The 12,278-nt window shown below is 39.3% G+C and overlaps 1 protein-coding gene across 4 annotated transcripts in view; it reads left to right on the top strand.

Annotated features, from left to right (window-relative positions):
- Window positions 1–12,278, top strand: part of LOC142428872 (thyrotropin-releasing hormone-degrading ectoenzyme-like) — a 277,081-nt gene that overhangs the window by 183,467 nt on the left and 81,336 nt on the right. The gene's annotated exons all lie outside the window — the stretch shown is intronic.

Here is a 12,278-nt window from a genome sequence, read left to right as displayed (position 1 = left end):
CTTTAAGACCCCAGCCACTATCTCTTTTGATAGCCGGGTACCATCAGCTTTCTTCACCACATTTACTTGTTCACCGACTTTGGCTCCAGCAGTTGTGTCGGGAGAGTGAGCATCATAGAGTTCCAATTTAATAAAAGAAAATATTCATGCATTGAGGGAGTGTTTGAGTAGAGGCCCAAGGTTCTTCCGCCACCTTAATACTTAACCTATAAATATAGACACATAGATCTATTTCCCTATCCTCCTATATATATTTGCATGTACATGTCTTTGTCTAGACCTCCATAAATGCCCTTTGACTCCTAGCTCTTTCCTCCATCTCCCTTGACTTTCCTCCTGCCCTACTACCATGCTTCGTCACCACCTGGGTTAGAGTATACCTCTTCTCTACGCAACCTTACCCTTGATCATTACCCACCAGGCCTGCCACTCCCCCCCCCCGCTACCATTTTGGGTCCCATGTTGTTCCCTTGTCCCTGTGTTTGTGAATACCACTTCCTTACCTCCCTACCCCCCCACTCCAAGTCCCCCCGGAACTGTCGGTCCCGTTGTTTTTCCTCCAGATAGTTCATCCTGCCTGTCCTATTCAGACAGACCTGTGGAGACTCTAACGTGCACGAAAACAAGAAAGAGGAAAACAGAGCAACAGTATACAACCAGACAAAACAACAAAACAAAAAAAAAAACACTGACAAAGAACAGAACAAAACAGTTCTCAAGAGAAAAGTTTGTAGTTAGTTCAGGGATCGTTTGCTGGCCCTTAGGAGCATTTTCCAGTCCAGTCTGTTGGGGCACCACGCCCTGGCCCCAAAGTCCACTTTCAGCATTCCCTGGGGACCTTGCCTCTCCATTCTCTTGCTGTTCTGCTGCACTCCCCCAGTGCTTTGCCTCAGTGTGGTGGGATCAGGTCAGGTGCAATTCACACACTGTGTCTCCGGTGCTGTCCCCTGTATCACCCTTGGTCACTGAGGGGCATTATGTCTCGTAGTGGGGCTAGCCATGTTGTCCTCTCTGTGGATTGGCTGCTCTACTCAGGAATATCATCCTCACGGCCTGGTGGGCCAGGCTGTGTTCCACTCTCTCCTCCTGCCCCTTCATCTGCTCCTGTGTGCTCTGATCAGATATGTGCATCTCCCGGAGCTGCAGAATCAATGCTGTCCTTTGGAACAATGAAAATAAAATTTTATACCAAGAAAGAAATTTAAAAGTCAATAAATAAAGCTCCATAAAGACAAGAGATATTATAGAAAGTGTAAATACCTGGCTTATTCATAATGCTTGTAGGATTCAGTGGATACTGGTTAAACTACTGATAAATCAGGTAAGAAAGAATAAATTGATTCTTTTATAATATTTTAATTGAGATATTTTCTTTTAGAACAAAATAACAGTGAGTCTACGTGTTATGGTGATTTTTAGCCACTTAGGTTCTATGAATTTTGCATTTTTTTCTTAAAACTATAATTTTTAATGAACTATTTTATCAGTCATCTTTTTTCTTATTACTATATGAGTCATAAAAATTATTGTTTTTCCAGTGTTGTGTGTTAAATAATAATGATATTGTTTTGTTTAAATTTATATTTTAGACCCTTTATAAATATGATTCAGTTAACTTGACGGTATTTTCTCACCTTTTCAATTTCTTTTTTTTATTAATCGTTTTATTAGGGACTCATAAAATTCTTATCAAAATCCATGCATACATCAATTGGTAAAGCACATTTGTACATTCATTGCCCTCATCATTCTTAAAATATTTGCTCTCCACTTAAGCCCCTGGCATCATGTCCTCGTTTTTCCCCTCCCTCCCTACACCCCCTCATCTTTTCAATTTCATGTGACTTGCAACTTCATTAATAATCTTGAATTATATACCATTATTTCAGGAAAATATAAGATATTTTGATAATTTTAAAAAGATATATACTTATTTGGATTTTCATATTTAGAATATGAGCACATATCACTGTTGTTAGATTGTATTTTTGTCATTCTTTGTTATTTTATTGATGCTTCTACTTTAGAAAATTACCTCTTACAAATGGTAATGAGGGATAATTTTCAGATAGTAACGAAGGATGATTATTTTAATTAATGAGTGTCACTGATAGAAAATAGTAAATCCATACCATTAATGTTCTTGAATTGTTATTCATCATTGAGTTAGAACATCATAATCATTACTCTTTCCTAAACTTTATTTGAATATCATCAGCATTAAAGAAAAATCAAAGAAAGCTTATGGTTTATATTCCTAACCTAAAGATCCCCAATTTAATAAAATTTCTATATAAATAGTGTATTTTCAGAAACAAAATTGTATGTTAAATTGAGATACAGTAGAGATGTTGCCATTCCGCTGGTCAGAGAGCAATTTTCTCACCTCCATCGATGGTACAAAAACAGGTCGCCGTAGTTTTCTTCATGGCTGTGCTGAGTGGGTTGAAATATCAACCATTAGTTTTGTAGTCTAGTCCAAACTCTTGCTAGAGAAAGCAGTTTCCCTTCATCCCTCTTTGCCTGGAGAGATTTATAAATTGTCTCTTAGTTACTGTTACCTAGAAAAAAAATCTCCAGGTGATAGAGAAACTTCATGTATTTTTTGCTTAATTTGATTTGATTTAAACACTATTCCAGTGTATAATAATTCTAAGAATATAAAATGGTGAGGTATAAATACAAAGTCCTTTGCAGGTGTAAGTTCTCAAGTAACTTCATAGCATTGTTTCAGTGCAGCGTCTACTGTGTACATGTCACAGCTCAGCCGTGAGTGTACCTTTACCCTTTCTCTGTACTTGAACCCCTGAAGAAAGAGAGCAAAGTGTCAAAACAAACAAAAACTACCCAGCATACCTTCCTCCTCACCGCTGAATTCAGGGTAGCCCAGCTAGCTTTTCAACAGAACCCGCCTTTTAGTTGATGTCCCGCCTCGCTCTCCCATAGAAAAAATCTTTTTTACTGCCCACATTTCATCTGCAATGGGATTGGGTGGCTTTTAACTCTAATTTGAAATAGAGTATAACATTCTGAGAGGCAGGAAAATACCTCTGTACATCATGAGGAATTATAGTCGATGTTTCATCTCTCTGTTAAGTCAAGATGAACATTCCCCCAAGACTAGAGAAGAAAATAAGGACTCGCACAAAGATGTGTCCTTCTCTGGTCCTTGTCATGTCCCTCACTGTGATTGCTTGAGAGAAGTTTATTTCTTCGACAGGCTTTTATACCTCTAGTAACAGAAATGATTCAAGTTAAAAGAAAGAGACCCGAGTGCCTATTAAGCTTCTTAATTGTAATACGCCCTCTCCCCTCCCCCTTCAATGCAGTAGAAAAATATGCAGAAGCAAACAAACAGCTTCCTGCAGCCACGTGTACAGTCGACAAGAGGCAGATGAAGGGGCTTTCTCTTGCTGACGGCTGTCTATCACCTCATTTGCATTGTTTCCACAGTGGTGCCCAACATGCTGCCAGCCTGGCTTTCCGCATCTGACGTGAACGCCTGCTTCAGGATGACGTTGGAGGGCGGTGGTACTCACGGATTTATGGGCACTTGTATGTGGGACTCTTGTCACTATAGAGCAGGCCTGTCGCTCTGGTGACAGAGCTTGTTTGACTGGTTTTGGATTTATGATGGAGATAATTCAGAACAGAGTCATAATTTTCCCACGGCAATTACACTACCATTTGGTAATTTGTCCCTAAGCAGGGAATGGATGTGCTGGGATCTACCCACGAGTTTAGTAGCTCAGTGCAGGGAACAAATCAAGGTCAGAATGCAGATGGAGAGCACATGGTCGCAGAAGTTCTAGTTCTGCTCCTTCAGCCTTAAGGCGCTGTACAGTTTATATAAGAAATACTCCTCTGTTTGTGATTTTTTAACCCTTAGAATGACCATGAGAGCTAAATATCATTTGCCCATTTTGTCAAGGAGGAAAGCAAGATTGAAATGATTGACTTTCTTGAAGATAATATTCATCAAATACTTTTAAACATATGCCTTAGGATGACATCATGATGCCTACTCCCGGCATACACAGAAAGCTTAGAACTACTTCCCACTTGACAGTCTAACATTTTATTATGAAGAATTTCAAATATATGAAAAAGCTGACAGAAGATGTAGTGAACTCTTTTGCATCCATCCCTCTGCATCAGTAATAGTTAACTCAGGTGTGCCTCCTTTAATCCACCACCCTCTGTACCCATTCCTTCTGTGTGGAAGCCCATTTGAGGCATCATTCATTCCATCAGAGCAATTTTCACTATATATATATTTCTAAAATAAATATGTACTTCATGACACCCCCACCCCATGTTTTCAGTTTGTGAGTTATGCTAAGACCCAAAATATGATCTCTGTTCATTGAACTCTTCCCCTGTTTCTCATTCCTATTTGAGTCTCACCGATTGCTAAATCTGCCCATAGAAAATTGAGAATTGGATGGCTTAAAACTGACTGCTTTGCAAATAAAACAATATGCAAAGCCATGGAGAATACAGTAGCCATGCCTTATCATTCTTACCATTTGCTTTGTCTCTAAAAATAGATCCTGACTAGTGAAACTTGTTTTTTTATTATCCAGAAGTTTCGGACACATTTTCAATGGCTCACTGTGATACTGCCATAAGTTGGCCCTTGATCAGTCAAATAGTTTGCATCATTAGAAGGAAAATGATTCCACAAGTAGGAGCCGTGTTTCTGTTCTAATGGAATCTGCGGAGGTGGCTATTTCAGATACTGAAATAGTTGCACTTTCTTCAACATTATTACTATTATTTTACTACAGCCAGGACTGTATGTAGCATTTGGAACAGATTATGATGTATTTCTATTAATAACTTTAGCACTAGCTATACTAGTCCAATGATTTGAACCCATTAAGACTGAGTGTATAATGAAATAAATCTCTTCATTTAATTTGAAGAAGGAACTTAATTTTGGAATTGTTTTTTATATGGGTTCACAAATCCTTTTTGTTTTATATTCTGTGAACTTTTATCTTTGTACTCCACTTAGTTGTTTTCATTTCATTTACCAAGATGCTAAATTATGTTGCTTTTAAAATTTGGTTTTATCATAGCAAGTGCATTTGAATAATTAAAAATAAAGGCAATTTATTAAAAACTAGCATTTGTCAAATGCAATTTACATTTGAATTTAGGCATTAGCACAAACATTTTATTTGGAAATTGGTAGCTAAAAAAATTAAGGCCTGAGGTAGTCAAAAGAAATAGTACTTTTAAGTCACTTGGAAAGATTTCACTATTTTGTTTTGTAATGTTTGGTGGTGAGCCCTTCCCAGATATCCATGATCCTTGTTTCTTAAAATCATACTTTAAAATGTCCATATTCACTTTCTGTCCTGTGATCCTGCATCTTCTTAGTTCATTGAACCACTGCTGTTGGTTCCCAGCTGGAGCGAGGGCTGTTCTAAATACCATAGTACAATTTCAAGGGTATGCTCAACATGACGCTAAGTGTAAGTTAACTTTGTACAGGATCGGATAATGTCATGAGCCACCTGATTATAGTGCAGATGACTACCATTCTCATGTGGTCAATAAGAGCTGATTGTGAAGTTATAACTGATGGGTCCAAAATGAACCAGAAAATATAACTGTTATTGCATTCAACATTTTTTTAAATGTTAGTTTCATTTAGTTGCTCCCAGTTCCCTTCCACTCTGATGTTCTCTTTTCCCTATATCTTATCTGCTTGGCTTGCACATGTTATATGCTTTGGACATCTGCTACCCGTTTTGTTGATTCCATGAGCCTGTGCTTACACCTTTACTTATCATGTTATTTATTTCTGATCAAATCCAGTAGAGAAGTAAAGATTTCCATTAAGGAATGACTGCTGTCAGAGAAACCATGGAAGAGGGTCAACTAATAACCTGTGTATGGGAAACACATTTATGCTGATCCTAATTCTTAACGCTTACAAGTTCAGATTTCAAGGACTTCATTCCAACTCGACACACACCGAGGGTTGAATTCCTGTGGGCCATCACTGTGACTATCCCCACCGCATAATGGTGGACAAAGACTGAAAACACAAACTTAGAGATTTTTTCAGGGATCACAGAAGCCAAATGCCAATTTTCAAAACTCAACTTGGAGATTTCATGCATAGAAATTTATTTAGAACATGTAGAAGAGTAATAAAGATGCCAATAGCCCTGTTACTTTTTTTCATGGAAACTTATGTAGCCAAGATTCAATCCATGAGGGAATTTTGAACAGCTCATAGTAATGTAAAAAAATTAGGATGTTAATATGATATATAATTTTTATATATATAGTATAACAAAATCTCTATAAAAATGCAACACTCAAATGTTATACAAGGAGAAATATTCCTAGTTATTTTTAACTGGTTTGGTTTGAGTAATATCTTTCCCTCCTTTAGTTTCATGTTTTCCACACATTTCTCTATAAAGCAGTTTTTAAAAGGAAATTAAAGTCCCCTATGACTTATGGATCTTTAGGTTAATGATTTGAATCTGGATGGCATTAAACTCAACCTCCGTAAAATCCTGCTGGAATTTTTTGTCCATTTTTTATCCAGGTAGCTTTGTAGAACATCAGTAAATTCACCAATAAGCAGAATTCCATCACCTTTTGCCTGGGAATAGTACACTGCATGGATAATTTCCCCAGTTTCTTTTAAATATTTTCCCATATTTAAACCATCGGATAGCTCTGCTGATTAACTAAAGGTAGAATATATAATTTTCTAAGGGTATGCTTTTAAAATATCTTCACTATTAAACAACTTCTAAGTAACCTTCTCAATATCTTGTTAGATTACACAGTTGAACAACAATAAATAATGTGTAGATAAGCTTTTGGAAAATGTTTAATGTCTGCACCTTTAAAAAAAGATTTCAAAAAGATATATCATGCAATGTCTATCTTAAAATATCGTGTTCTGTGTTTTCATGACATCCACTTCATTCACTAGTTATCTATTTTTCTCATGAGCATAGTCCATATAGTGAGAGAGAAGATCAAGTTGGAATCATATTTCATTTTGCTCTCATCTTGAAAAACTGTGTGACAGACTTGAGTGTGTTTTCTGCAGCAGCCAGAGTCACCCTTCCCAGTAATAAATCTGACCATGCCCTTCTCCAACAAGACTTGCAGTGGCCTTGTGTCCCACGTAGAAAGCAAACTCGAGCCTTATTACTTAAGGTTCTTTGTTCTGTAGCCATCACCCTCTGTCCTACCTCATTCCCATTCCACCCAGGAAGGTCTTCTTGCTACTTTTCCAACTCCCGCATGTGTTCCTGCTCAGGACTTCTGAGGTTGCTGCTCTTCTCAGCCATATTCTGAGATGTGTTCTGCTATGGTTGTTCAACCTGTTCCTTAACTTAATACAGTTTTGTTTAGTGAAGATTCAAGCTATTCTCTCATAATTCTCCTTCCCTAAACTTACTTGCTTTAATTTCACAGCATCTGGAATTATGCTCTATGTTTAGTTGCGTGTGGAATAGAGTGTCGTAAGTTCTAAGACAGTGACATGTGGACAGGTGTTAGGGAATGGTACGAGTGATACTAGAGGAGGCCAGTGTGTGGGAGATTTCTTGGCAATATTATAAGGGCTTTCTCGCCTATCCTGGCTTTCATTCTTTGACTTTTTAACAAGGCGAGTTTGGCAATTTGTTTAATTGTAATAAACCTATGTCTATTTCTAAAATTGACGTACTAGTATTAACCTTGAAGTTTCTTAAAGATAGTAGTCTGAAATGAATTAACACATCTCTAGGTAACACAATAACTATAAAATGTCGCTGTGAGGACTAAGGTGTGCTCGACCCAAGCCGTGGTGTTTTCTTTTTTGTTGTTGTTGTTTTGTTTGTTTGTTTTTGTTTTGTTTTAAACGTTTTATTAGGGGCTCATACAACTCTTATCACAGTCCATACATATACATACATCAATTGTATAAAGCACATCTGTACATTCTTTGCCCTAATCATTTTCTTTTCTTTCTTTCTTTTCCCTTTTCTTTTTTTACATTTTATTAGGGAATCATACAACTCTTATCACAATCCATACATATACATACATCAATTGTATAAAGCACATCCATACATTCCCCGCACCAATCATTCTCAAAGCATTTGCTCTCCACTTAAGCCATTTGCATCAGGTCCTCTTTTTTTTCCCCCTCCCTCCCCACTCCCCCCCTCCCTCATGTGCCCTTGGTAATTTATTCATCGTTATTTTGTCATATCTTGCTCTATCCGGAGTCTCCCTTCCCCCCCTTCTCTGCCGTCCCTCTCCCAGGGAGGAGGTCACATGTAGATCCTTGTAATTAGTTCCCCCTTTCCAACCCACTCACCCTCCACTCTCCCAGCCTCGCCCCTCACACCCCTGGTCCTGAAGGTATCATCCACCCTGGGTTCCCTGTGCCTCCAGCCCTCATATGTACCAGTGTACAACCTCTGCCCTATCCAGCCCTGCAAGGTAGAATTCGGATCATGGTAGTTGGGGGGAGGAAGCATCCAGGATCTGGGGGAAAGCTGTGCTCTTCGTCGGTACTACCTTGCACCCTGACTGACCCATCTCCTCTCCTAAGCCCCTCTATGAGGGGATCTCCAGTTAAGCCATGGTGTTTTCAATTGCCTCCTATGCGTGTAAAGTTGGACAATGAGTAAGGGGGGGAATCCATGTATTCTGACTGTGGTGTTGGTGAAGAATATTGGACGTGACATACCCTTCTCAAAAAGCAACCAGACTGATCTGTCCTGGAAGAAGTGCCGCTAGAGAGCACCTTAGAGGCAAGGCTGGCAAGACTTCATCTCATGTACCTTGGGCATGTTGTCAGGAGAGACCAGACCCTGGGGAAGGGCAGAATGCTTGGTAAAGTAGGGGGGCGGTGAAAAAGAGGAAGGCCCTTGATGAGATGTATTGACACAGTGAAGTGACTGCGGCAAAGGGCTCAAACAGAAGACCAAGTGTGAGGCTGGAGCAGGATGGGAGGTGCTTTACTCTGTTATGCATAGGGATGGTGGAACCAGTGTGAGGGTACCTAACAACATAGGGGCCATACAGGGAGTAGTCAGTGGGTAGGTGCTGTTGCATCGCTTCCAGCTCCTCGTGTCATCAGGTAGAACTGAATGAAATGCTGCCCAGCAGGGCGCTCCTTTACAATCACTGCAGTGGCTCAGCCAAGTTTTGCAGCGACTGGTTCACTCCATCACCCTGAGGGTGTGTTTCCTCTACGCTGACTGTTTTATCAAGTCTGAAGTCCTTCTTTAAGGACTAGGCCCTGCTGCTAACAATTCTTTATACAATTGTAATTCTTTTAACTTCAGCCTTTTACTTTGCCATTGTTTACGGAGCAAATCAGTTTTTCATTAAAAGAGTTCGTACACATTTTATGTCATTCATTGCGTTTCCCACGATCTAAGATTACTTCCTCCCTCTGTTGCCTGTTCCCATTCCTAATCCCACTGGCTGTTGTCCTTGGGAAGATGCTGCTCTTTTAGAGTCTCAAGGTGGACGTATATCTCTAGGATTATTGTACTCCTTAAAAAAAACAGTCTCTTGCCTGGCTGAAACTTGAGTGCCATGGGAGTGAGTTCATTTCCGGATCTAACAGGTGACCGAGGGCCATGATCAGAATCACCTGTGTCTGATTAGGAAGCCTGGTGGTTTCTGTTATTTTGAGTGTTCCTCATACGTCTGCTCTATTGGGAATATTCTGATGCGACCCCTTTCAGAGCAGCCGATAGTGGTAGTAGAGCCGGCCTAGTTCTTCTGGTCTCAGCGTGACAGAGACAGGTGTTTGCGTGACCCCTAGTTCATTGATCCAATTATTCCCATATGGCTTCAAATTTCTTCCTCACTCTTCCAGAGGGGGAAAGCCAGTAGTTCACTTGGATGACCCCTCAAAAGCGTTTAAGAACAAGACACTACTCCTTTAGGTGGGATGTACAGCATTGCCTTCGTGGACTCTGGTGTGACAGTTGACCATGACCCTGAGCCCGCAGCTCTAGCAACGTCTTCCCTCAAGGTTTTTGGTTATATCTAAGAAGGTTTCAGAACTTGGCCCCTATATGCTTGACTACATTCGTGGATGTATTTTTGGCAATAGTAAACATGCCTGTACAAGTAATCAGTTTTCAAACAAGTATACTTAACGGGTATACTCCCAGTCTCCCTTCCACACCTTACAGCCGTCATGCTTATCCTGAATCTACTTGGAAATCATCCTAATTGCAAGGTTGGGTATTAACAGTATTTACACCTGCTCACTTTGGCTGTGGGACTCCGGCTAGCGTTCGTCATTTTTGCTCTCCCTGCTCTTATGCATTGCCTTCCTCTCTACTGTAGTTAATATGCCTGCCTCTGGTCCGTAATCTACCTTCCCTTGCCCTCAACCTCTGATCATTATCAAAGAATATTTCTTTCAATGTGGATTTTTTTTACTTTTTAGAGTAGTGGTTTCATACTTTACCTGCCCTGTTACAACTGATTAATTTTACTCAGCAAAATATCCTCTAGGTTTATTCATGCTCCAGGTGTTTTACAAGTTCACGGTTTAGTTTGTGTAGTATTCAACTGTGCGCATGTACCTTAGAGAAGCCTTTCTCCCGTTGCTGACCATTAGATTGTCTCCATCGCTTTTGCTATTTTGAAGAGGGCTACAGGAACACGAGTGTGCATGTATCTGTGTGTGTCACAGCTCTTATTGTGTGACAGCTTTTATTTTCCAAGGAGATGGCTTGCTGGGTCGCATGGTATTTCTATTTCCACATTTAAGGAAGTGCTACGCCATTTTTCACAGTGACAGCATCACTTTACCGTGCCACCAGATTTATATGGAGTCTTGCTAGCCTTTTTTGTATGCTGTTTTACATTTTTTTTCTATAAACTTTGCTATTAATGCTGAAGTATAGTCATCCCTTTGTTGTGTTGATTTAATTTCTTAAATATCTTATAATCATAAGAATTACTTCATATGGTTGTTGGCCTCCTGGTTGACATTATGAAATTCCGTTTATGGTTTCTCAATTTTTATTGGATTATTTATCTTTTTCTTGTGTTCAAGTTCTCTATAAATTCTATAGATCAGTTCCCTTGCTGCGTTGGTACTGGCAAACACATTTCCCTGGGCTGTGGCTTCCCTTTCCATGTTTGGGTGGCACCTTGGGTGCACAGCAGTGCCTGCTCTTAGGAAGACCCCAGTGATCCAGCGTGTCTCCTGCTCTTGAAGTGTTCTCACTTACATTTGATCGTGTATTTAGCTCTGTGTTACGGCTCTCATGTGTGTCCCTGTGGTATCAGTGATAACCTCTCTAGCTCTAGGTTTCACATCTGTAATTCATCTTGAATTTCTTTTATGTATGATATGAGATATATACCCAGTTTAATTTTTCTATAAATGAGTATCCAGCATGGTCAGTACCACTTTAATATTATTTTTTCCTAGATAATGCATTTTGACCCTTTACAAGGACCAGCTATCCATAGTCGGATGGATTTACCTCTGGATTTTTTTATTCCATTCCATTGATTATGAGTCTATTGAAACACTAAAAGGCTTTTTCTTTTCTTCTTCCCCTTCTGTTTTTTTTCCACTCCAGTGGCTGTTCAGTAGGTTTTGAGATTGAGAAGTATAATGTATCCTACCTTGTTTTTCCTTAGTATTGTTCTTACTCTAGAGTGTCTCTTTTCTTTCCATATAAAGCTGGTAATTGGTTTTTACCTCTCTTTAAAGAGTTATATTGGAAACTAGGTCAGGTTTGCATTATATCTATTGATCTTTTGGGGTGTTATTGATATTTCCACAATGCTGTGTCTTTCTGTATAATGAACATGGTGCACTCTATCATTTATTTATTTTTCTTTGGGTTGATTTTATTTGTGTTCTTAGTTTTCTTTGTATAGGCCTTTTGTTTCTCTGGTTAGATTTACTCTTAAGTATTTCCTTTGAGTAGTTCTTGTAAATGGTTGTAGCCTCTCACTGTACTGGTGCAGTCCGTATGCTAAGGAAAGAATCAGAGAGGCTGGCTTTTATGAAGGAGAATGTAGCATCAGGTTTGGAGGTAGGCTTATTAACAACCTAGTGTATGAAGATGACACAACCTTGCTTGGTGAAGATGAGGAGGTCTCGATGCACTTGAAGAACAAGGATTGCGGTCTTCATTCTGGATTATGAGTCAATTCAAGACAACGAAAATCTTCACAACTGGACCATCGTGGTAAAGGGAGAAAAGATTGAATTTGTCAAAAATCTGTCTTGCTTTGATCCACAATTAATG

This window comes from Tenrec ecaudatus, chromosome 16 (assembly GCF_050624435.1).
Source record: "Tenrec ecaudatus isolate mTenEca1 chromosome 16, mTenEca1.hap1, whole genome shotgun sequence".
Taxonomy (NCBI): Eukaryota; Metazoa; Chordata; class Mammalia; order Afrosoricida; family Tenrecidae; genus Tenrec; species Tenrec ecaudatus.
This window is presented reverse-complemented; position numbering and strand designations above follow the sequence as displayed.